We start from the raw sequence: 26,354 nt of genomic DNA on the forward strand, positions 1-26,354 counted from the left end.
TTCATTCTAGGCACAGGGAGTAACACAACCAGAAACAATGTCTGTTTAGGCACTATGGATGCTTTCATACTGCATAGAGTTACAAGGACAGGCACAAAGGGACAAATGGGAGTAAGGTGAGAAGTGTAGATAGAAGAATGACCATTATTATCTTGGGATTTGGATATGATTCTACAGGCAATAGATCAACAAAATAATAACACATTTTATGTCCTAGAAAATATCTGTGTATTCAGTAGACGTTAAAAAGGAATAAAAACATGTTAAGAACGGAGATATTTTCAGCTAAAATAAAACATCCACATAAATATCAGTAGTTTTTAAGTTAAAAAGCCAGTTTATTAGTTTTGTAATTTTTACTCCCTGTCAGGAACATAGTCACAGACTTTTTTGAGAAACAATGGTCTTTTTCATTAAGTTACGTGTGCTATAGAAGAGTCAACAGGTGACTAATACGACTGCTTGTGGTTAGGATCACTTTCAAATTTATTTTGGCATAATATTTCCATCAGAAAATTCTAAGTCAGTTAATAAAAAAAAGCATGTCAAACTTCTATTACAGGTCATTTACTGCAGGCTGTTTACTATGATTTCTTTGCTTCCAATTTCTTGTCAAATGAAAAGCCGTATCTTAGCTTCTGCCGAACAATTTTGAGCTTTAGCTTCATAGTACAGATGTCTACCACATATTCTAAAATTGGGATCCCTACTGGGAACAACAGGAAACCATGATAACGAAAGAAAATACAAAGCAATATGTATGAAAAGAGAATTTTTTCTCTCTTAGTTTTAATATTCTTTAAGACAGCATGCTGGTTTCCTCTGATGTGAGAACATTCCTCAAAAGACACTAAATTTAGAGTCTTTAAACAATATTCTGTTCTACGAATTTCTTATAAAACATTCATTGTTGAGATTTTAAAAATATGGGTTAATAAGTAGTTTCGGACAGTAACAGAACAAAGCCACTTATTTTATATTCGGAATATGAGACTAAAATGTTTTTGTGAGATCCAATGTTAGGGATTACACTGGTTATTTTTACTTGATAGAAGTATAATTTATAGCATCTGTATGTAGATTAATTGTGATTGTTTCATGTTTTATTGTCAAATTTCCTTGGCTAATAAAGCCATAGATAATGAAGCTGGCAGAAGAGATCATTTTCTAGAGTTTTCAAGGTCAATATGTCAATTAAGATCCATAGGCTAATTCATTAGTACTGGAAAAAAATGAACATGCTGAACAACAGGAGATNCTGAACAACATGCAAGTCTGGGATATCAAACATCTGTATTGACTTATGACAGCCTCAAGTTCTCTCCTTTGTGAAGTGGTTTAGAGAGGCAAATTACTTTTTCACTAATTTGACAAAGATGAGACTTTTTAAAACTTCATAATATAGGTTCAAATATGCTGCATCATATAAATCAGTGAACCATGATACATATATTGAGCCAAATTCTCCAAGTACGTAAGTTTTCCATGTCATTTAGCACCAGCATGAATTTGTTTCATTCATTCACTTGACAGATATTTATAATTTACTGAAAATGTACTCTGCACAAAGTTCTACGTTAGCCATGTGGGAGGGGAAAAAAAGAGGTATCCACAGTCTTCAGTCTCAAACATCCTAGAGAGATAGATATTAAACAATTAAGTATATAGCTATTAATTATAGCTGCCATAAATATCACAAAGGGAAAGTTGTGCAAGATGTGAGAGCATACAATTGTTATCATATAGTAGCTTCAAAATTAGAAAAACATGTGGTCTGAACATATTCATGGAACAATTTATAGATACTAATTTAATAATATAATTGAATAAGTATTTATTGAGAACCTACTGTATCACATTCATTCTGTGGGGGTTAAGGATATAAGGAAGTCATACAATGTAATTGGGGAAACAGACATAGGCACAGCAAACTGATAAAAGCTACAGATAAAAGACTGGCCCTTGAGGTTAAAAAAAGAATACTCTGGAGAGAGGACTCATTTATTCATTTATTAAAATATATATTGAACACATCATTTTTCCCAACATGGTGCTCGGTGTTAGGGATACATGTCAATAAAATATAAAATATAACCCATCTGTTTTACATCTGTTTCGAAACCAGCGTGGTTTTCCCCTCAGGGGACATATGGCAAAGTCTGGAGATGTTTTTCTTTGTCACAACTGGGGAAGGGACACTACTGTCATTTGCTACATAGAGGCCAGAGATACTGTTAAACATCCTAAAATAAAAAGAACAGTAGCCCCCATGACAAATAATTAAACATCCTAAAATACTAATAACGCCAAGATAGATAAACCCTTGAGAGTCAAGAGAAATAAGTAATCAATTACAATTCAGTAGTATTAGTGATGAATGGGGCTATGCTTTAAAAGACTGAGGAAAGTAACGGATAGACTGTGACATGTCAAGGAGCACAGGCAGGAAAAATCATTTGACTTGGTACACTATTACTGCAAATTATGGTGAGATACTGGAAATAAAGATAGCAGGGTTAATAAAGAATGGATATGAGAGGCGCCTGGGTGGCACAGCGGTTAAGCGTCTGCCTTCGGCTCAGGGCGTGATCCCGGCATTATGGGATCTAGCCCCACATCGGGCTCTTCTGCTGGAAGCCTGCTTCTTCCTCTCCCACTCCCCCTGCTTGTGTTCCCTCTCTCGCTGGCTGTCTCTATCTCTGTCAAATAAATAAATAAAATCTTAAAAAAAAAAAGAATGGATATGAGAAGGTACTTAAGAGATAAAATAAATATTACGTTATTCAGCAATTATGATGAAAGTTTGGGAGGAGAAAGAGTTGAAGCAGATGGAAGAGTCAATGATTTCCTTAAAATTTGTTTCATTTGGGTGGTAGGTTAGATGGTGTAAACATTAACATATACTGGAATGAAGGAAAAAGACAAAGTTTTGAAAGATATTAATAATGATGACAAAAAATAATATTTACATGTTATAGTCAGACTGTGCTAGTCACAGCAAACTATTTAATTTGTCATAACCCTTGATAGGGAGATAGAGCTATTTAAAGCAAGCACTGTTACCCCTAATTTTTAAGACAGGGTAAGAGAGATTTAGAAAAATCATTCAAGGTCACATTGCTTATTAGTGGCAATATCCAGACTTGAACTGAGATTTATCTTCTAAAGCCAATGTTGTCAACCTCTACGCTCTATCTGATAAGGAGAGACTATAGACAATCCAGGTAGAGTTTTCACAGTTTGGATCCAGTTTGCCTGGGTTCTTCAAAAAGCAAAACCTAGTATAAAAGCTTGTATACTACCAGTTTACTAGGGAGGACAATTCCAGAGAAGCAGAAGGGAAGAAAAATTTGGGTGAGTCAAGGATGTAGGGGGAGCAAATATTCGATATTAAGTTAAACACACTTGATCTCTTGATAGTAGGACAGTCTTCTAAGAGGGTATTCAAACTATTGCATTTCAGGATAGTCCATGTGGAGGATGAAAGGGAGAATATTCACCAACTCTCAGCAACATTAAATATTTGCTCTAAAAGCTTTCACTCTCTTGCCCTTCCTAGTTTTCTCATCCAAAGATACCAAATGGGCCTCAGTGGCAACAGAGATGTCTTGGGGCAGGATGCAAGAAAGATTCAGTATGAACGGAAGATAAGGCACTTATGAGTTGTGTGTTACACAATCACAAGGAAGCTAATGCAAAATAAGAGGCCAAGTCCCAGAGACAAGTACGATTGGGAACTATGCAATGGTGTGTAAGAAACGGCTGATATATTTGGTCTCTAAATATTATCTGCTTTGTTGCTCTCTTAAGTTATTCCCCCTTCTGGTGTCTTACCTTCTACAGAATGGAGAAAATCGTAGTACCTACCCAGGAGTGTTCTAGGGATTAAAATCATTTAAAATCATTTAAAACAGTAACAACATAAGCACCAAATGCACTTATCATCTGTTATTGATGTCATCACCATCGTTGTTGAGGAGAAAATCAGCCCCTTAATTAATCCAGGAACTGGCTGTCTCTAACAGTAAGGCCAGGGTGTTGTTAGGAGCTGGCCTGGCACTCACATCTAAGAATATAATGTTCTCTTGTTGAATGTAAACAATCTCACAGAAAACATGAGGATCCAACAATGTTGCTTTGTGACCATGATGAAATGAGACAAAAAACACAAAAACTTAATTTATCAAATAGGGAGTACAATACTCAATACTCCAAAGAGTATTTGAGAAAATGGGTAAAATAGAAGACAGATCATTTTGGGCAAATTGATGAGTAGGAGATGGGGAAATCAGTCATTTTTAAAGTATGAATGTAAATAGGACAGAGATGGAAATTTAACTTGAGGGAAATGTAAGGTTGCAGGAGAGATTACTTATGACAGGGAAAAGTAAATATTGTAGTTTGCTTTAAGAAAGGGTCTGTGGGAAAGAAGTGTTTGCAGATCCAAGAAAGTGAGGGGAAATTTGATGAATTAAGTTCCTAGAGTACATAGGAGAAAGAGATATCAAGAACATGGTTGGAGAATTAACCCCAAAAAGGAAAAGGTATTTCATTCTCGGAAATTGGAGGAGAAAGGGAGATAAGTCCTAGTATTTCTGAATGTGAAGGATCTGTGATACATGGTAAAGGAGGAGGCAGTAAGAAATTTTATCACTGTTGACTTGTTTTCTCAGTCAGGAAATAATCCAAGACATCTGTTGAGGGTAAGGGTTAGTAGCTTGGTAACACTGGGACAGCCACAACAAAAAAAGGGAACTGGAGCCAATAGACAGGAAAGAAAAAGGTATCAGGTGCTTTTAGGAATTCAGTTAACACTTCCTTTCATTGGTGGCAGCGAGAGCGGTGAGTGCACCCTGAAGTCCTCAGGCACACTGTGAGAGTACAAGGTGGTGTGGTGCTGCCTGCCCACCTCCAAATGCCACACTCCTACCCTCTATCCAGGTGAATCTTTGCACCTAATCATGGTGTTGACAAGTTTCACTTCTGAGACTTCGTGTCTCAGCTGAAAATGGAAGTCTTCAGGGGAAACTGTCTACTGTGGACAGGTGTTTGAGAAATCCACCTTTCGGGTGAAGAACTTCAGCACCTGACTGCACTATGACTCTGGCAGTGGCACCCACAATATGTACTGAGAGGACCAGGACCTAACCACTGCAAGAGCTGTCACCCAGCGCCGCCAACACCCGGGCGCCTGGCACCATGTCTGGGCCCACTCGATCCAGATCATGATGGTGGAGGAGCCTGCAGCCAGCAAGTACCCACTGGCAGCCAGGCAGTTCCAATAATCCAAGATCAAGTTCTCACTGCCCTGCTGGGTCCTGAGTTGCCAACACAAGCCATGCTTCACCACCAAGAGGCCCAACACCTTCTCTTACATGCAGAGCCTTCCTGTCCCTAGGTCTGCCCAAATAAACTACTTGGGAAAACCAGGAAAAAACAAAAAAAGAGAAAGAGAGAGAGAAAGAATGCAGTTAAGTCAGAAGATTCTATAGTCATAACTTTAATGGACCTGATCACCGAGGCTATGTACAGTTTCTCTAGAAGTCCTCAGCAGCTGCGATGAGGAGAAGACAAATCAAATGCTTGGACTGATTCCTGATTCAGTGGCAAGTTTTCTACGGTGAAAGGTTAGTTAAGAGGAATAAAAGAATAAAAAGTCTGAAGAGAGCCCAATTGAAATGAGCAATGAATGTGTCTAGGCTCTATAATAGGTAAGCAAAGTCAGCTACAGACTGACCCAATAATGGAGCTCAAATCTCTAGGTCACTGGAGGTGCAAGATGGATCAGGCAGGTGGAGATTCAGGGGGGAGGAGGGATGACGGCTAAGGTCAGTAGCAGTGCCACTGAGGGAATTGGAAGGTTGGAAGGATAGAGGGTTTCACATAAAGAGTTTAAGATTTTGGAAACTGAATAGTTGTAAAGGATAGTGAGATGCATGCAATAGTCTCGAAATTTGTCCTTGAAGTTGAGCAGGGGTGCAGAGGCAAGTAACTAGAGAAGAGTTCCAAGACCCTAGCTGCCAGAAAAGGTATTAAATACTAATGAGACACATTTTGAAAAAATTACCAAATATTAGTTATTCTATTTTCACAGGGAAAATAAGATTCCTAGTATACTATAAAAAGAAAGAAGAAAAAGAAAACCCCTTTAATGTTTCATATTATAATTCAGAAAATTTACACTATTGTATGATAACAGTTTCATTAAACTGCAGTGAGAATTATTTTTACAGAATGCTCATATACTACATATAGACATTATGAATAAATTGCTGGTATCTACTGATACAACTTTAAAATAGATTCAAAAGATTTAAGAAGCTACATTGTTAAAAGAATGGTATATAATTCTTATGCTGCTTTTCTATGTATGAAATTCTTAATAGGAAAAGTAACTGGATAAATCTAGTGACCCTAGTAAATATTTGGTACTTACACTGAAGCTTTACTTAGTCCTGAAAAGAAATTCAGTATTCTCACTCTTGGTGAAATTTTAAAGAATGACTCATTACACTTATTTGTTCTTCCAGTTGGAGGTGATTTAGTAGGGCAGAAAATAAAATATACCCATATTTTACTTGTTACAAATAAGACTGTAATCTCCATCTATGTTATGAAATATTAAATCCCACTTCCACAGAGCAAAGTTACCTGATTACATCCCTAAAAAAATACATGTGTGTGAATTCCTAACATCTTAACTTTGCTACATTTAATAAAACCTTATTTTAAGGTTTGCCTTTTTCCTGCTGCTGATTATAGACACTAGGAGAATAATGAGAACCACTAAGATAAGATGGCAAAGAAATGCCATCAAAATACTTACATAGGATATATTGGAAAAAAACTTGTGTAATCTGGGCAGTCTTACTGTGATATGTAGAATATTCTTTTACAAAAATTAGGTGATTTTGAGTGGTGTTTACAACTAAAAGATAGGAAAAGTCAACATTTTTTAATTTAATTTTTCTTCTGGAATCCCTAGGCAATATAATAACGGACTCATTTAACTCATCTGAATTAGTTTTTAATAAGCTATCAAAAGGTGGACCAATTTTCTCTAGTTTCTCCTGAGAATTCAAGATAATTAAATGAAGGTGCAATCCTAACTCCTAAGCATATTTTTTGGTTAATTTTTGAGATTTCTTCCTTCTAATTTTCCTTGGAGCTGTATACCAATCTGACTCCAACTCCACCATGGGTGATTAAGAGTTCTGCTTACTACCTTTACTATCAAATATGAATAACTCTTATTTCACACTTATGATTTACCTACAAAGCCAAGAACCTTGTCAGTTATTACCTAGCATTATACTCTGTTTTGTTCACTAACAATTCATTTATTGATTTCATATGTAAGTGATGAAGCTGGCTTTTATGCTCTTAGCAATTATCTTCTCCTTTTGGTTTTGGTGTATATTAGATTTCAATCCTGAAATCCTTACTCTTGTCTCTCAACTTCCATATATCTATTGGGATAATCAGAAATTATGAAAATGCCATGTTTGAGTATCTAGAATTCCGCATGCAATGTAACAGCCACTGATCATGTGCAGCTATTGAGCCCTTGAAATGTGTCACTAGTCTGAACTGAGATGTGTGCTATAAGTTTAAAATACAAAGCAGAGATTGAAGTCTTAGTGCAAAAAAAAAAGGTAAAATATCTCATTAATTTTGATATTGGTTAGATGTTGAAACGGTAATATTCTAATGTGTTTGTTAAAATAAAACGTGGTAAAATAATTTTACCAATAGTATGTATAGTATAGTGGTATGGCTATAAAAACTTAAAAATTACATATGTGATTCACATTTCCATCTCCCATTACAATTTTATTGGACAGTACTGCCCGAGCAAAAAGATCAAAATTAGTACTCTTGGTAAATGTTGTATCCTACAAAAGAACGCAGATATGGAGAATATTATAGGAAACCCTATTATCTGCCCCATCATTTCTCATAGGTTTTGCTCATTCTTTCTCTTTGAAAATAACCAAGATTTTAAAACAGCTGTTTAAAGGTATGGATTGACAGGAACCAAGTTTTAAAGTGTTTTAGAGTGCAACCCAATAATTATATAGACTTTCTATTGCTTACAACATAATGTGTTATTCCATAGTAATAACATTCAAAATAGCTGATGAAGTATGAAGTTGAATAGAACCTCTGTGTCTTCTAACTCTAGAATTCTTTAGACATGAAAATGGTTATGCAAAAGCAAACCAAAAAAAAAAAAAAAACCTATAGCTCTCACATATTTACTCTTTTGGTCACAAATGTGCAATGATTCCTCATGCAGCGTTTGATAAGTACTCCACTGCTGAATGCAGTAAACGATTCAGCACTCCTCCGGCCATGAATAATTCATAGGGGAAGAACCAAATACCAAATCTGTTGGGTTATGTGATGTTTACAGTGGCTTTTAAAACTTATCTACAGACTTATTCCCATTGCTCTATTTCTTACCATATCTTTGTGAGAGGACAATTACTATGATGGACATAAAACCTGAAACAGTTAAATGATATTACAAAATGCTCCATAAAATTTAAGTGCAACATGGAATAATTTCTCCATTTCTCTAAGTGTGATGACTAACCTTGGTATTCATGGAAGCATCAAACCTCTGTTTTAAACAGGGACTTTTTAAAGTATGGTAATTTCAGCTTTGTAACTGTAGATGGCATATAAGGATTTAAAAAATTATTGACTTTTGTCAACTCACTTTTTCTTATTTCTTCCTCTCATTTTTATTTTCTTTTAATCACTAGTATTCTTTTAAAATAATTAAAGAATCCATATTCCTTGTAAAAAGTTACCAAAAAACCAAGTGAAAATATTTTATTTCTTTTCATTTGATTTTATTTATTCGAGAGAGGGAAAGAGAGAGCAGGGGGGGGGAGGGCAAATGGAAAGGGAGAAAGAGAATCTCAAGCAGAATCCACATTGACCACAGAGCCCCCATGTGGGGCTCGATCTCACAACCCTAAGATCGTGACCTAAGCTGGAACCAAGAGTCAGTCACTCAATCGACTAAGCCACCCAGGTGCCCCTCTTTTGATTTTATAATAGAAATAATATCAGGTTTAAAAAAGAATCTTCAATGTCTAAAACTCTCTAGCTGTCTAGTCTTTGATCTATCACATATGTCAATGAGGAATTACAACCTCCAAAACTAATTTCTTACTCCTAAACCCATGAGGGTTTACAACTTTTTTTTTAATACTTAAGTGAAATTACCTTATCTGTAATTTATACCTACTGATACTAATTTGGATTAGAACTATGAAGAACAAGTATAATCTCTCTTCCGTGTAAACTGAAGTACTTACTTAACATTTTTTTAAATCTTTATATTATCTTTGTAGGTAATCTCACTCACAATCATTTATATATTATATATACACAGCTTTAAAATTTCCCTCTGTGCTCTAGCTCCATTCAACTTTTTATTTGATATCCAAAATTTAGCTGTCTTATGAGCATCTCAAACTCCGTGCATTGAAATTTAAACCTCTATGCCCAAATTTGATGAGTGACTGTACTTAGAATGGAATCATCCTTAGATCAGCTTCTTCTTCACTTCCCATATCCCATCAATCACCATGTCTTATCAACCTCATCTCCTAAATATTTCCTAAAACCAATGATTTCTCCCCAGCAATCTCCCCAACTCTCTGGATTAATTTCTATGGAGGTAATGGATTGGTGGTTTCCCTGCAACCATTCTTGATACCCTCTGTTCATCTCTGAGCAATCAGAGTGTTTACTTAAATATATAAATAAGTTATTTAGAAAAAGCTCAAAATACTTAATAGTGGCTGACCATTGACTACAAATTTTGGGTTCTGCTACCATACTCCTGCTTAATTAATTACTCCTCGGTTCAGAGATCAGGAAAAAGACTTTTGCCCAAGAAGGCCTTCCTTAACTTCGCTGAGCACTATAGATTCCCTCATTACAATCTGCTCATCATACCATGTATCTCAACTTTATGGTGTTTAATATTATGATTTCATATTATTCTGAAAGATGGAATAAAACAGTACATTAAATTTAAACTTTAAAATACTGAAAGAAAATGTTTATGTCTAGATCTAAACGGAAGCCACTGGTATATATTCATATTTACCATGATTGAGGCAAACAATAAGAATTCAAAGATTAATTACACACCTAAATCTAAAAAACACAGGTACTCTAAACCACTACAACTCCAGGCAGCATAGAAAAGTTACACCCTTAGCCAAAAAAAAAATACTATAATCTGTATAGAGAAAGGGGATACTTATTTTCAAGACTACCATTATAATGTAGTTGTGAGTGAAGGAAAGAACATTACCCTGAAAATAATCAGAAATATAATATATAATACAGTCTTTGCTTGATCAGAAGCTCTATAAGGCAACCAGATCTGCTCTGCTTGTGGGGTAGCTACACCACAGAAAAAGTGATAGGATTGCCTTAGGGATTATCACAATTTCCCCAAAAAGTCATTTTCATGAATAGATGTTTCGGGTGGATGGAAATTAAAAAACAAAATGCAAAGAAAAAAGTCACTTTTTCAGTGGGCACTTCCTAAGATGGTCACCAATACATTCACTTTAAAATACACAATAATCTGGGAAACCATCAAAATAACCATCTGTTAGAATGGTGTTAAGGGGGTACATTTTCTTACATCCAAGCTTCAGAGCTGACCCAACAGAATCTGAGAATGGGAGTGGCAGATGGCTCCTGGAGACTACATTTTAAATAACTTTGTTCTAACCTGTGGATATGTAAGAAGTTATAAGCATGAAAAAAGAAATAGAGATAAACTGGCATCTGCTGCATTTACTGTGACACAATGGAGATTTAAGTTATGCTTTAAAAGTCCTCATATAGGTTTACACACTTTATAAATTTTAAAATAAAGTGCACATTTTGCCTAAATTTGTCCACTTCATTGCATTTTTCTTAAGCAAGAGAAGATGCCATAGACCACAATCACTCAGTTATGTAAAGCTCCCACTTGTTGAAGTGAACTATGAATGGTGGGAAATGGAAGTCTTGTTTATTGTACTACTCCACTTATTTTGATATCAATTCCTAGTTAATATTTTAGAAATTTTTCATATTACAAATCTGGTGCCCCAGAATCTTTTCTTTCCCTCATAAATTATAAACTGGTTTAACAAAAGCTGTAAATATCTGCTATGCACTGAACTGTGTCTCTCCAGAATTCCTATGTTGAAATTTTAGCCCCCAATGTGACTATTTGGAGCTGGGGTCTTTAAGGAGGTAATTAAGGCTAAATGAGGTCATTAGGATGAGCCCTAATCCGATAGGTCTAGTTTCCTTTTAAGAAGAGAAAACTCTGTCTCTCTGTCAACAAGAACAAAGAGAAGAGGCCATGTGAAGAGCCAGTGAGAAGGTGGCCCTGTGAAAAACCAGAAGAGGCCTCACAAGAAACCAAATTTGCCAACACCTTGATCTTGGATTTCTAGCCTCCAGAAGTGTGAAGAACGAATTCCTGTTGTTTAAACCACCCAGTCTGTGGCATTTTGTTATGATAGTCCCAGCTGACTCATACACTATAGTATCTTTAGAGGACCTGAAGTTCTTTGGTTTGTTTCTTTGGTTTGTTTGTTTTTGAACAGGTCTGCGACAGTTTGGACAAATACATAGTTTTGAGCATACCTACAAATATAATTACAATAACTTTCTTGATATGTCAACATTATTTACAAACACAAAAAGGTTTTGCATTATCTCAATTTCATGTTGAACTAATGTTTGATATGTTACCAAAATACAATAGCAAATCTGAAATTCTAGAAAATATGTGGCAATAGAAGCTTACCTTAGACTACCCTCCCCAATAATTAATAATGACTTGTCCCTAGCAATACCACTACAATCACGTTATGTAGCTTGGACAAGGTCAAGTTTTGCAAATGATGTCTTTAGCAAAAAGAGTGAAGTGGCTATTAGCTCACAAATTGGGTATGAATCCTACTTAATTATTTTTTATTGAAAGAATGCTTATAGTCTTCATAAACCTTGAAGTTCCAGTAGATCTTAGAACTGAATATAGATACTGAAAAAAATAATAAAAGGCAATAAAAAATAAGGCAAGTTATATAAATACTCAATTAAGAAACAAAATTCAGAATGAATAATACACTTGGTTTAAAAGTTCTTTCCTGGGGCATCTGGGTGGCTCAGTTGGTTATGCATCTGCCTTCAGCTCAGGTCATCATCTAAGGGTCCTGGGATTGAGGAGCTCCGCCTAGGGCTCCCTGCGCAGGGGGAGTCTGCGTCTTCCTCTCCCTCTGCCACACCCCCTACTTTTGAGCTCTCTCTCTCTCTCTTTCTCCCCCTCTCTCTGTCAAATAAACAAAATCTAAAATAATAATAATAATAAATCAAAAAAACAAAAGTTCTTTCTCATTTACTAGCAGCATAATACAAATTAAAATAGGATATGATTTTTGCCTATCTAGTCAGCATTTTTTCAAGATTTAGCCCTTTTATTTTTTAGAGCAGTTTTAGATTCATAGCAAAATAGAGGGGAAGATACAGGAATGTACCATACACCCGATGGTTCCCCACACATACAGCCTTCTCCTTTATCTACATTCCCCTATAAAATGATACATTTGTTACAATTGGTGAACCTACATGGACATATCACAATCACCCAGAGTCTACAGTTCACATTGCAGCTCACTCTTAGTGAAATATTCTTTGGGTTTGAACAAACGTGGAATGACATATATCCATCACTACACTGCCATAAAAATCCTCGGTGATCTTCCTATTCATCCCTTCCCTCCCTGAAATGCCTGACAACCACTGATCATTTTATTGCCTACATAATTTTGGTTTTTCCACAATGTCATATAGGTGGAATCATATAGTATACATACATAGATTTTTCAGATTGGCTTTTTTTTCACTTAGTAACATGTATGTATGCTTCCTCCCTGCCTTTTTATGGCCTGATAACTCTTTTTAAGTGCTGAATAATATTCTACTATCTAGATGTACCAGAATTTGTTTCATCATTCACACTGACGGACATCTAGGTTGCTTTCAAGTTTTGCTGAATTCTGAGTAAAATTGCTACAAACATCCATATGAAGGTTTTTATGTGGACATAAGACTTATAGAAACTTTCAACTCCTTTGGGTAGATACCAAGCAGTAGATTGCTGGAAATCATGACTAATTTTGTAAGGAAACACCAAATTGTCTTCCACAGTGGCTACATCATTATGCATTCCAACCAGCAATGAACGAGAGTTCCCATTGTTCCACATCCTTACTAGAGTTTGGTGTTGTCAATATTTTTGGATTTTGGCCATTCTAATAGGTATATAGTAGTACCTCATTGTTTTCATTTGTAATTCCCTGATGACATATGATGTGAAGCATCTTTTCATATGTTGATTTGCCATCTATATATATTCTCTGGTGAGGTGTCTCTTAAAGTCTTTGGTCCATTTTTTTAATGACTTATCTTATTGTTGAGATTTAAGTGTTCTTTGTATATTTTAGACAACAGTCCTTTAACGAATACGTCTTTTGTAAACAATTTCTCCCAGTGTTTGGCTTGTCTTCTCATTCTCTTGATGTTATCTTTAATGGAGCAAAAGGTTTTAATTTTAATTTTAATCCATTTTGTCATTTAATTATTCCATGGATTGTGCCTTTTGTGTTGTATCATTATCAGTTAGCATCTTTAAAGTTTCTTTTATATATATGCATATATATTAAAATGATCTAATTTATAAAGATTAATGTATATATATACCTATAATTCTGTTTTAAAATGGAAAAAAAGAAGAACATACCCAAATTCTGTGGAAATTTTAAATAAATTACAGCATATTCAAAGACTGAAATATCATATATTCATTCAAATGATCCTGAGAATATTCTGTGACATAGGAAATCATCTATAATAAAATTTTAAAATAAAATGCAAAAAAACAGGGGTGCCCAGGTGACTCAATTGGTTGAGTGACCAATTCTTTGTTTCAGCTCAGGTCATGATCTCAGGGTCATTACATCGAGCCCTGTGTCAGGCTCTGTACTCAGCAGAAAATCTGAGAGATTCTTTCCTTCTCTCTCTGCCTCTCTCTCTCTCTCTCTCTAATAAATAAATAAATCCTTAAAAAATGCAAAAAAAATAATATAAACTCAGTTTAAATAAAAAATAGATATTTGTGCAAAAGTAATAATAAAATACACAAAATGTTTTCTCTGAATAGCAAGATTATGAATACTTTCAATATTATTTTCTTCCACAAATTCAACTTTTTTAATTTTTTAAATTATAAAAATACAAAAAGAAATTCACCCTTAAAAAAATTTTTAAGACAAATCTGATGAGATCAACTGATGAGATAGTATTTTCTAGGTTATTACTGGGTTTTTATATTGAAATCTCTGAACAATGCTAATGATATTACTGAGATATAAACTTTAAGTAATCCCCCAACTTTATCAAGTCTATTTTCAGGGAGAAGAAGGAAAATTGAAAATTCTAATTATATTAAATATTTGGCCACTGTAGATCCTTAAGTTCTCTGAAACTTCTGTGTCTGACCCATTCTTTTGTTTCAAAATACTTATACACATAAATTTTGTTTCAAATACATTAATATAAAAATACCAGAAGCATAGAACAAACAAAATATTTTTCAATATGTACTGAAATTGGGCAAATTTGATTTAAGCTTCTAAGTTCCCAGGTAAAGGACCTATTCATTTCCTTACCAGTTCTTGAGAGTGTGTGTATAGTGTGTGACATTTTCTAATTTTCTCAGCTTTAAAATCCTGTCCTCAACACTAAATGAGTAGATCTTCAAGGAGTTGTTACAGAGTAAGAACTACTCTGGGCAAGCCCAATCTTAAAACACATCAACACAAAATTATGCAAATTAAGAAGAAAGATAAAATACAAACACTATACATATCCTTATATACATACCCAATGCAGTTCTCTAGAGTCATCTTTAATGAATTATGTTTTCTTAAAGTTCGAGTAATATATTCCTAAGTTTAAAGTAGATCATATAATAAAATAAATTAATCCTTTGTTTCATTCATCTCATTATTTGCATTTCAATCTTCTCCAACAGTTAAAATAATTTTTAAAAATTAACTGAAAATTCTACTTATATATTGCAGAGTTGTCTAATATGCTAAATAAAACAGATTTTGAGGCCCATTCAACCTCCCTTTAAGAACAGTAGATAAACTCCAGTACTCCCCCACAGCTGAGTCTCCAAGCATCTATTTCCCTTCCTTTTAATTTTAACCACACAATGTTGCCTTGTCTTCCTTTACATTTGTTGTGAAATCTTCTGCCACTTTCTTTTCCTTTTCTTGTTGAAGTTGTCAGAGTCTATATTTTCCCTGCAGTATTTCACTCAGCCTTAATGAAAATTAACTTCACAGTCAAAATAAAATGGAGCTTAATGGAAGAAAAGAAGAAGGTAATAAGTTTATGAGAAAACTGATGCCATACCTAGGAAAATCAGTGTCAAAGCTGTGATCATGTTATCACTTGATGACACAACATCATTAACACAGCTGATGTAAAGTTATCCTGAGTATAAGTAATTGTGTCTGAGAGAACACAGGTGTGAGTGTACATACCACCCACTGGATTTCACTCAGAATCTGTGAAGGTTATATGTTGTCATCACATTTCAGGACCTGATACCAAAATAGCAGCACCTTTGATGATAAAAGATAAGGCTGAAGCATGAATGGAAAACCAATCGCCTTCTTTATAATGCAGAAAGCTCACACTGCAAGGTATTTCCATTCTAATAGAAATACACTTCACACATTCCACAGATCAAAAGGTATTTGAATCGCTCATATCTGGCATATGAGGATATTTCATTTCATGTTCCAGACTATTCTTCTTTCTCTCTCTCTTCCTCTCCCTTCACTACCCTTCCCTGTTCTCTCCTCTTTGACCCTCGACCATGTTTCCTTACTAAATCACACCACAAGCAACAGTTTCAACTTTGCCTTAATCAAATACACATAAACCAATCAAATACACATAAACCAATCAAATTGATTAAATGATTGAGCACCCAAGATTTACAACAGTTTTATTAGAAAATAAAACCAAGGATACAACATCTATAGTACAGCTTACATTTTCAAAGTGGCAGACTTTTCTCTATTCACTTTTAGTTCAATTTATTATTTTTTGTAAATTTGAAGTTCAGGAAGCCAAAGAAAATCCGCAAGAGATTTTAGGGTACAATAATAATCTGGTGTTTAAATTTTAACTTTTCCTAAACAATTTAAAAAATATATAATTAAAAAGAAAAATAATCCACATCTTTCTCTAGTTTTCTGGAATTCAGAAATAGTTGATTCTGGAATAAATTAGTGTGTAAATTATTTTTTTATGATTGATTATGGTCTAGCAAAAGTTTTATTAGCTTGTCTGCATTTAGTATGATCTTTTTTTATTCTTTAAAAGCATTATCTTCACTGACAGTAATTCTACTTGTGGCTGTAACATTCAAGATTCTGAATCTGTCTTCAGTTTCTGTTTTCTTATTTGTTACAGTCATGACCATCCATTCTTCAAGGCCAACTATTCCAGGCTCCTTTATAAAACTACCCAGGTTATTCTAGATCTGCATTGTAGTAGCTAACGTATGTTTTTGGCTATTTATTCTCATTTTGGGAAATATTCATCCCCTATTCTCAATACAAGTGGTTCCTATGAAAATGATTCCATTTGTAGTTACATGCCTGGCATATGACAAACCTAGCCAATAAAAGCTTCACATTTCTCTACCTCAGTGATGGGCTCAAAAATGGGTACATGACCTTATCAGAACCAACTGAGTAGGCTTCACTAAGATTTCTCATACAGAATTCATCTGCTTTCTTTGCAATAGTTGGCCTAGTGGTACCCAACTTGCAAACACAAGGAGTATGTCTGTCTGAGAATGGAGCTAGTATGAAAGAGAAGCAAGATCTGGAGGGCAAATGGATTGAAGGACACTGTTTGATTTTCTAACTCAAGCAGCTAATGAGTTTATATGTATTGTTGGAAGTCTCAGTTTCAAGAGATAATGATTTTACCTTTTTGGGTTTTTTTTGTTTGTTTTGTTTTTTTAAAGATTTTATTTATTTATTTGACATAGAGACAGCCAGAGAGAGAGAGAACACAAGCAGGGGGAGTGGGAGAGGAAGACGCAGGCTCCCAGCAGAGGAGCCTGAGGATGGGCTCGATCCCAGAACGCTGGGATCACGCCCTGAGCCGAAGGCAGATGGTTAACGACTGCGCTACCCAGGCGCCCCGATTTTACCTTTCGTTTGAACCAATCATCTGGGTTAAATTTTTATACCTTGAAACCAAAGTCTTAACTGACACATAGCAATGATCACTGTCACTTCAGATTTTGTTGGAATTGAAACTGTACAAATTATCATTTAATAATATACAGGTTTAAATTATTTAGCATATATTAAGGAATGCTTGTTTTTCATCTCTCTGATAGGATTTAATTTCTACAAGGAAAATTTTATCGTATAATTAGCCATGTTCTCTCGTATAAAAAGGAAAGCTGAGATGCATTAAAATTTTCAAGACCTTATTTGAGCACACTTCTAACGGACTCACACAGGCAACCCAAGAATAGTTGAAAGCATTCCAGAGACAGAAGCTAGGGGCAAAGTTTTTATAGAGAAGACAATGAAGCAAAGCAATTACTTGATTGGTTATAGCTGAAGCAGTTGCCTGATTTGGGAAAGCCTCGGTGTCTGTTTGTGATTGGTTGTTATTAGGTTTCATTTTCTTAGATTCAAGGGCATTGACTCTAGCGTAGGTTTGGTTCGCTTACATAGATTACTGAGGCATAGAGCCACCCCAGTCTAATGGCCTCCTTCTTTAAATACTTTAACACCAGCATATATTCTCCATAGGTTTAAGTTTGAATATAACGCATAGGGAAAAAAACAAGCCTTACTGAATCCAAGTTCTGTTAAGGATACTTCTAACCCAGCCTTCTCACCCTAACTACGATAATAAGAGAAAGTAGGGAGGTTCACCATGTCCAAATATCTTTCCTGTTTAACTACCTCAGATTATTTAGGAATGAATTTTATCACAGTAACAACACAATTGATTAAGAATGACAGAATTCCCTAACAGGACATTTTATTTAATTTATTGTTTTATTTACTTAAAGCATAATTGTATGAACTTTCATGATAAAAAGTGGGTTTCTGATATAATTTCTTAGTACCTTAAGCATTGGAAATCCTTACACCAGTCTAAGGATTATTTTTGAACCAATCACGTCAAATTTTCCCTCTATATCACCTACTTAATGATATTTTGTAACTCTGGGTATTACAATCATCATTTATGACAGTCTGTGTTGAGAAGTCACTCCAATGTATTTGGTCTAAATTACTGACTGCATAAATGTCTGTCTGAACCTACCCTTTTTTTAAAGTTGACTTCTTAGGTAGAGTCTTTATCATTGGTTTCTACATTTTTCTAATGCTTTTGAACAAATTTCTTTTTTTTTCTTTTTCTTTTTTTTTTTTAGATTTATTTATTTATTTGAGAGAGCATGGGCACAGAGGGGAGGGGCAGAGGGAGATGGAGTGAGAGAATCTTAAGCAGACTCCCCATCCTGCTGAGAACAGAGCCCTACACAGGGCTCAATCCTACATGACCTGAGCCAAAATCAAGAGTTGGAACCTTCAACCTATTGAGCCACCTAGGTGCCCCTCAAACAAATTTCTATCTCAGTTATTATCACTTAGGATTTTTTCTTCCTAATTAGACAGCTGTGAATGTGGCAAAAGGTACTATCTTTCCACCCAAAACCCCCATCTTCTTAGTTCTCTGATTACATGGCAACACTTTTTCTAACTCTTGCTTCAGTTGCTTCAGTGATATGATTTTATACATAAGCCATGTCATTTAACTGAAAGAACCCTTTCAACCTAGATAAATGCAGATCCAACTGAGAGCCAAAAAACTAGATATCGAGTTATTTTTATTAATTCCATTAAGCATCCCCCCCAAAGTTACAAGTGTTTTATTTTTATTTAAATACCATAAGATAGGTGTTCACCACAGTCTTGCCCTTAAGATGCACTCACTGATTACATTGACTGATAAGAAAAACCACTGGCTGATAAAGGTAATGGGCTCCATTCATTTTTCCTTTTCAGTTTTCTAAACTGTGGCATTCAACATTAAGTACTATTTTACAAAGTGTACTAACTGTAGATCTATTAGCTGAAATAAGAATTTCCAGGCTGATGATCAGTAATTCAATAAATTACTAAATTCAATTGAATACATGTGTCAACACCTAATTAAGAAGGTCATCAACTCAACAAGAATTATGCTACGATCTTCATTGTGTTATTAATAACCTCTCAAAGAGCAGCTCTTCACTCTTCAGGTTCTGCACTGAATCCATGCTTTGAATACAATTCCTAATCCAAGATTAATTCATTTAAACTTCACCTTTGTGTAAAACCTATCAACTTCAAGCAGGCTTCAGTGGGACTATAGGAACTCAGGGACTCTATAATATCAAAGTGCAACACTACTGGATTTTAATTTAAGAACATTTCCATTTTATCAGAACATGTGAAGAGTCATCTTCTTTACTTGTATTTTGGTTTACCAAATTATTTAACGAAACTATTGCTCCTAAAAATCAATTTGCCACAAAGCTTCATTGTACAACCTGTTATATACAATACCTTAAGTAATAAGAAGTTTAGGTTATAATGGTTACTTCTTTTGAGGAATTTCCATTATTACTTATAAATATTTGAAAACTTCTAACAACATACAATGGGATAAAATAATAACTTTATTTGGTCAGCTCTCCAAATGCTACGGAATGGAGATGTTGATGAACGCTGAGAGAATGTTTCATAAAAGCAGAATTTGAAATTTAAAAATTGATAAAGAGCATTTTTGTAAGAGAGTGAAATGAAAGCAACTAAAAAGTGATCATAAAGAAGCAAGTATCAGCACCACATCATTACGGAGTAGTCAGGGAACTAACCTTAGCGTATCAGTGAGGTGGATGACACAAAAAATTAAAATACCAACAGATACTTTAAAAACACTATTTTGCAGGCAACAGATTCACAGGAGTAAAAGCTTTAGCAAATGCAATAATTAGTGGGATTTTCTTTAGAGACTCTAAAGTGTAGTCTAATTATCAGTTGTTACTATCATCACTCCTCTCCTACAATTTGGAAAACAAAATAACAAGCAGTATTAAGTATCAAGAATTTAGACAGAAAATAATCAAATAAACTTAGAACTTTAGATAAGAATAGTAGTTAAATAGGAAGAGAACCCAAGATAGGCAAAAAAAAAAAAAAAAAAGAGAGAGAGAGTGAGAGAGAGAGAAAGAGCAGATGAAGAGATAGGAGAAATAGAAGGATGCAGGAGTTTTAGAAAAACAAAGGGGAGAAAAGGATGTTTCCTCCCCTGTTTTCTTCTTGCATGAGAATGCACACTTATGGCTTTATCACAACTGTTATTTTTATTTCACAGTTCTTAATAGACAAGCTAACCTATAATTACCAAAGAATGACTAGAGGAGTTCTTCAGATAGCAGGACACTGAAAACACATTTACACTTAACAGGAGGTGATTAGTTGGTGCAATGTGTTAGAAAAGCTGCAAATCCCATACAACAAGTATCAATCCTCTCATTCAGGGGTTATCACTGACTGAAAAATATAGTCAATTCATTAAACTTTCTTTCAAGTTCTAAAATTATTGCAGGTGAGTTATCAGTGTTTTTCCCATCATGTCATCTATATGGTGGATTGGCAAAGACACAAAAACACATGGTCAAATATAACTAAATGAACTTTGAAGTCTTTCAGAAATATATACTATCAAATGGCAGTCTCTTAACATTAAAAAAAAATGGGGTTTGGATTCAAAACTACATTGAAGAAACATTTTTGAGTTAAATATGTGCCAAACACTGAGGTAGACACAAACATACATTCCGCCCCATGTAAACCAAAAACAAACAGATTTACTCCAGTCAAGCTTCCATTTAGTAAAAAAATAAACAGCAATAAACCAAATACTAGTGATACAATATGATAAGTGGTAAAATATTCTGAAAAGATAGAAGGGAAAGTGACTATTTTGTAAGGTGAAAAAAAGCAAGTTGATAACTGAGTTGGATCTTAAAAGAGAAGTTGTTTTCATTTTTTTGTTGTTTTAATTTTTGTTTGTTTCCTTGCTGAAAAGGAGAAGTAGGTGATAGGCAAAAGGGAGCAAGTGTTAAGGTATGGGGGGAAAAAGGTGGTGATTGGTAATGCTGTTCTACTTGAAATGGTCACTGTATCAGTCAGGATTCTCCAGAGAAACAGAATAGGATATAGATTGAATGATTAGATAGATAGATATAGATAGATGATAGAAAGATAGAACAGAAGGAGGGAAGGAAGGAGGAAAAAGGAAAGAGGAAGGAAGGAAAGGAGAGAGGGAAGGGAGGGGAGGGGAGGAGAAATTTACTGCAGGAATTGACTCATACAGTTATATAGGTCTGCAAGTCCCATAACCTACCCTCTACAATCTGGTATAATTCAATCCAAGTCCAAAGGCCCTTGTACCAGGGGCTCTAAAGTCTGAGGACAGGAAAAGATGAACATTCTAGCTCAAGAAGAGAGTGAATTTGCCCTTCTTTTGCCTTTTTGTTCCATTCATGCCCTCAATGGATTGGATGAGGTCCACTCACATTGGTGAGGACAGACTTCTTTACTTAGTCTACTGAATCAAATACTAATCTCTTCCAGAAAAACACCACTGACACACCAAGAAATAATGTTTTACCAGCTATCAGGCATTCTATAGCCCAGTTAACACATAAAATCAACCACCACAGTCACGATTAGCCCCCAGACTTTTCACAAATCTACAGCTGTCTTGTCATTAAAGTTCCAGTTTACATATTGTAATTCCATTGAGATCTTCTCTGATACTCTAATGTAAAGCAAAACCACACCTCTTCTCCAGTCCTATCACATCACCTTATTTTACTTTCTATTTTATTTTCACCCTATTTTTCTTTCACTAGAAAACTTATGACTTCTGATCTTTTTTGCTACTTGCATATTTATTTATTCTATGTATCTTTCCACTAAAAATATAAATTCCATGAAAGCAGGGTCCATATCTTTTTACTCACTGGAATATTCTGAAGGACTAACCTAGAGATGTATCTTATATGTGCATGAGAGCAACAGATGAGCACGCAAAATTTCAAAGATCATTTAGGAGAGTGATTATTCTAAAAATAAGCAAGCATATATATATAATCCTAAATAGATATCAAAAGCTTAAAGAATGAAATAATGATTCTCCAAAGATCACAGTCTCATTCAGTAGGGCTTAATTTTCTATTATATATAAATATATAATATTTACTCAAAAAAGTAATACTAATGCATTTATTTTCAAGAATTAAAAGGATAAAGTTTGAGGAAAACTAAAGTTATTATACTGAAAGCAAAAAAGATTTGATGCTGAAAGCATAAATTCCAAATCCTCTTTTCAAGTTGCAAAAATTAGATACTTACGACGGAAGAAAAAGATGGTGGAGGAGTAGGGGAACTTTTTTCAGCTGGTCCCCTGAATGGAGCTGGTTATCTACCAGATCATCCTGAACACCCACGAAATCAGCCTGAGACGCAGGAAGGTACATCTGGATCTCTACAAACGAACATCTCCGGCGCTAAGTATTGAGGTACAAAGAAGAGAGTCGTGAATCTGCTCACAGATGTCAGAAGATAAAAGGAAGGGGGAGGGAGCCAATGCGCTCAGGCGCCAGGAAGCAGTAGCCACCTGGCACTGGGGTGCCAGCCAGATTCGTGGACCAGTAGCCCCCCAGAAAGCAGACTGAGACTGGGAGCTCAGGAGCACGCATGCAACCAGACTGAAAACCGGAGCTCCAGAGGGCTCACTTGAACCAGAATGAAACAGGCAGCTTGGGAGCACGCACGCAACCAAACTGAAAACCAGGGGCTCCAGAGCGCGCACTCGAACTAGACTGAAACCGGGTGCTCCGGAGCATGCGTGCGACCAGACTGAAAACCAGTGCTCCAGAGCGCATCTGAACCACACTGAAACAGGGAGCTCAGGAGCACCCACAGGAACTGGGGGCAGCTGGCAGTGTTAGAAGCACAAAGGACAAAAACTTGCTGGCCCTGGAAGTGAGGGCTGGGAGAGCAGCTTTGGGGCGCACAACCCCGGACACTGCGGGGTTTTTGGCAGCACCGAGAGAAACAGAATTAAAGTGGCAAGGAGAGCTCAGTGGAGAGCAGACTGCAATCTTTCTGTTCTGAGACAGACCCTAGGATAAGGCCACTGCAGCTCTGACTCTCAGAAGAGTCACAGAAATCCACCAAGGAAAGCAGCCAGTGAACAAAAGCCTGGAGATACCGGTTCACATTGTGCCTATCCCCACCCCACCCCCACAGGGGACGGGGTGACTGTACCCAAACAGGGTTGCCTAAGTATCAGCGTGGCAGGCCCCTCCCCCAGAAGGCAGGCTGAAAAAATCAAAAAGCCCACATCCCTAAGGTCCCTATAAAACAAGTGCACATTGCCTGGGTCCTGGTCAATAATTTGGGCTCTATACATCCACACAACCTCTCCTCATCAGAATGAGAATGAGGAGGAATCCCCAGCAAAGAAAAGAGACAGAGACTGTGGCCTCTGCCAGAGAACTAATGGATATGGATATAACCAAATTGTTTGAAATGGAGTTCAGAGTAACAATGGTCAAGATGATATGTAGGCTTAAAAAAAATAGTAACTAAAATATTAACAAGAACATAGAATCTCTAAGGGCAGAAGTGAGAGTGAATCTGGCAGAAATTTAAAAATGCTATGAATCAAATGCAGTCTAAACTGGATGCTCTGATGGCCAGGGTAAACGAGGCAGAAGAACAAATTAGTGAAATGGAAGATGGGATGATAGAAAAGAAGGAAAAAATGGGAACTTGGCTCAAAAAAATCCAATCTCAACAATGTAGATTACAGGAGATTACTGACTCAATGAAACGTTCCAATATCAGAATCATTGGAATTCCAGAGGGGGTAGAGAAAGAGAGAGGTCTAGAAGAGATATCTGAACAAATTGTAGCTGAGAACTTCCTTAATCTGGCAAAGGAAACAAGCATTCACGTCCAAGAGGCAGAGAGGACCCCTCCCAAGATCAATGAGAATAGACTAGCACCATGTTACATAATAGTACAATTCACAAATATTAGATCCAAAGATACAATCTTGAAAGCGCCCAGGGGAAGAGAATCCTCACCTACAGAGGGAGGAACATTAGAATAACGTCAGACCTTTCTACAGAGACCTGGCAAGCCAGAAAAAGCTGGCAAGACATAGAGCACTAAGTGAGAAGAACATGCAGCCAAAGATCCTTTATCCAGCATGGCTGTCATTCAGAATTGATGGACAGAGAAGGACCTTCCAAGACTGGCAGAAACTGAAAGAATATGTGACCACCAAGCCAGCCCTACAAGAAATATTAAGGGGGCGGGGGGTTCTATAAAAGTAAAAAGTCCCCAAGAGTGATACAGAACAGAAATTTACATCTATAGAAACGAAGACTTCACAGGCAACATGACATCATTAAAATCATATCTCTCAATAATCACTCTCAATGTAAATGCTCCCATAAAATGCCACAGGGCTGCAGATTGGATAAAAAGACATGACCCATCCATATGCTGTCTACAAAAGACTCATTTTGAACCTAAAGATACATTCAGACTGAAAGTGAAGGGATGGAGAACTCTTTTTCATTCCAACGGACATCAAAAGAAAGCTGGGGTAGCAATTCTCATATCAGATAGATTAGATTTTAAACTAAAGACTGTAGTTAGAGATACAGAAGGACACTATATTATTCTTAAAGGATGTATCCAACAAGTGGATATGACAATTATAAATATCTATGCCCCCAACGGGGGAGCAGCTAGATACACAAGTCAGTTCTTAATCAGAATAAAGAGACATATAGATTATAATACGTTAATAGTAGGGGACCTCAACACTCCACTCTCAGCAATAAACAGATCAACTAAGCAGAAAATCAACAAAGAAACAAGAGCTTTGAATGACATACTGGATCAGATGGACCTCATAGATATATATAGACCACTACACCCCAGAACAACAGAATACTCATTCTTTTCGAATGCACATGAAACTTTCTCCAGAATAGACCATATACTGGGTCACAAAACAGGTCTCAACCGATACCAAAAGACTGAGATTATTCCCTGCATATTCTCAGACCACAGTGCTTTGAAACTGGAACTTAATCACAAAATTTGGAAGAAACTGTAACACTTGGAAACTAAGAACCATGATGCTTAAGAATGATTGGGTAAACCAGGGAATTAAAGAAGATCTTAAGCAATTTATGGAGACCAATGAGAATGAAAACACATCGATCCAAAACCTATGCGACACTGCAAAGGCAGTCCTAAGGGGAAAACACATAGCCATCCAAGGCTCACTCAAAAGAACAGAAAAATCTAAAATGCAGTTTTTATATTCTCACCTCAAGAAGCTGGAGCTGGAACAGAAGAACAGGCCTAACCACGCATGAGAAGGCAGGTGATCAAAATTAGAGCAGAGATCAATGAATTTGAAAACAAGAACCACAGTAGAGCAGATCAACAAAACTAGAAGCTGGTTCTTTGAAAGAATAAGTAAGATTGAAAAGCCACTGGCCAGACTTATTCAAAAGAATAGAGAAAGGACCCAAATTAATAAAATTATGAATGAAAGGGGAGAGATCACAACCAACACCAAAGACGTAGGAAGAATCATTAGAAACTATTATCAACAACTATATGCCAATAAATTAAGTAACCTGGAAGAAATGGATGCCTTCCTGGAAACCTATAAACTACCAAGTCTGAAACAGGAAGAAATTGATTACTTAAACAGACCGATTAATTATGAAGAGATTGAAGCAGTGATCAAAATTCCCCANAAACAAGAGTCCAGTGACAGACGGATTCCCCAGGGAATTCTACCAAACATTCAAAGAAGAAATAATACCTACTCTCCTGAAGCTCTTTTAAAAAATAGAAACAGAAGGAAAACTACCAAACTCATTCTGAGAGGCCAGTATTACCTTGATCTCCTAACCAGGCAAAGACCCCATCAAGAAGGAGAATTACAGATTGATATCCCTGATGACTATGGAGGTCAAAATTCTCAACAAGATCCTAGCTAATAGGATCCAACAGTACATTAAAAGGATTATCCATCAC

The 26,354-nt window shown here is 35.8% G+C and overlaps 1 pseudogene; it reads left to right on the plus strand.

Annotated features, from left to right (window-relative positions):
- The first annotated feature begins 4,619 nt into the window (after positions 1–4,619).
- Positions 4,620–26,354, plus strand: part of LOC100466719 — a 27,136-nt pseudogene continuing 5,401 nt past the window's right edge.

This window comes from Ailuropoda melanoleuca, chromosome 3 (assembly GCF_002007445.2).
Source record: "Ailuropoda melanoleuca isolate Jingjing chromosome 3, ASM200744v2, whole genome shotgun sequence".
NCBI classification, from domain to species: Eukaryota; Metazoa; Chordata; class Mammalia; order Carnivora; family Ursidae; genus Ailuropoda; species Ailuropoda melanoleuca.